Here is a 1826-nt window from a genome sequence, read left to right on the forward strand (position 1 = left end):
AATTTTCATATTTTTTGTTTTATTGTATTTTTTCTTTTCCTTTGGTTTTTTTTTTCTTTTTCAGAGGAAGGAAGATAATATAAAATTTGCTTAGTAGGGAGGTGGGACGATTTAGAAATTTGGGGAAGGGAAAATATAATCAAAATAAATTATATGAAAGCTTTTAAATTAAAAAAGTATATTGTCAGACTATGGTGGTACATATCTTTAATTCCAACATTTTGGAGGCAGATCCAGGAAGATCTCTGAGTTCCTGGTCAGCATGGTCTGCAGGGTAAATTTCAGAACAGCCAGGGCTACACAAATAATCCCTGCCTAGAGATATAATAATAATAATAATAATAATAATAATAATAATAATAATAATAATAATAATAATAGAATCATTTTTCCTAAACCCAGGGGACACCAGTATTGCTTTATATATGGAATGTGTCAGTCATGGGGATAATTTAAAAATATGAAGGGTAAGTGCTGACCCAAAGAAAAAATAATCAAAATAATGAAAATAAAATATTTTTTCTCTTTCGGTTAATTTATATAACTCTAATCAAAATAACTTTTGCCCTTTAATTTCAAGTTAAACTATTCAACACAGCTTAGGGTTTTGTCATCTTCTCTAAACTGCAAAAATACTAACATGCATATAGTCAAATGAACATGACTCATAAATATGCTCAAGAAATGCTTGATCTTGAAACTTATAAAGACATTACAGATTAAAATTGCATAAGTTTTACTATTAACTTATAGCTTTAATAGTTGATATGATAAAGCTTTGGTTATATTTCACTTTTGCTTGCATTCTTTTACTCCTTATAATGAAAATGGACCAGGGAGAAATTATGCAAGACTATTTTTTAAGGTTTCAAGAATTTATTTGTATTTTGATTTTACAGCTGTCTGTGGTAAGCAGATTGTTTCAAGTTAATACATTGTACAAAATGGCAGAAATATGCATAAGACCATTTCAGAAATTGTTGGAAATATTGTGGTCATTTCAAGCAATTTTTTTGCTTAATTGAAAAAAAATAAAACTCAAAGTAGCAGCTGAAACTGGAATTTTAAAAACATACAGGCTAACATAATACAATCCAAAAATGTACTAATTTGATACTTGCTTGTTAAAAAACACAGAATGGAAATACAAAGACTTTAGTCTCTATAATCAAACTATTGTATTTTTTTATTAAAAATTTCTGACTCCTCCCCACCTCCCATTTCCCTCCCCCTCCCCCAATCTCCCTTCCCCTTCCTCTCCAGTCCAAAGAGCAGTTAGGGTTCCCTGCCATGTGGGAAGTTCAAGCCCCCCCCTCCTCCATCCAGGTCTAGGAGGGTGTGCATCCAAACAGACTAGGCTCCCATAAAGCCAGTACATGCAGTAGGATCAAAACCCAGTGCCGTTGTCCTTGGCTTCTCAGCCAGTCCTCATTGTCCAGCAAGGTCAGAGAGTCCGCTTTGATCTCATGCTTTTTCAGGTCCAGTCTAGCTGGCTTGGTGAACTCCAATTTGAACAGCCCCACCGTCTCAGTGGGTGTGTGCGCCCCTCTCGGTCCTGACTTCCTTACTCATATTCTTCCTCCTACTGCTCCTCATTTGGACCTTGGTAGCACAGTCCAATGCTCCAATGTGGGTCTCTGTCTCTACCTCGATCCATCACCAGATGAAGGTTCTATGGTGATATGCAAGATATTCATCAGCATGGCTATAGGATCGATCCATTTCAGGCTCTCTCTCCTCAGCTGCCCAAGAAACTAGCTGAGGACATCTCCATGCACACCTAAGATCCCCTCTAGAGTCAAGTCTCTTGCCAACCTAAAAATGGA

The sequence above is a fragment of the Microtus ochrogaster genome, unplaced genomic scaffold (assembly GCF_000317375.1).
Source record: "Microtus ochrogaster isolate Prairie Vole_2 unplaced genomic scaffold, MicOch1.0 UNK55, whole genome shotgun sequence".
In the NCBI taxonomy this organism is placed as follows: domain Eukaryota; kingdom Metazoa; phylum Chordata; class Mammalia; order Rodentia; family Cricetidae; genus Microtus; species Microtus ochrogaster.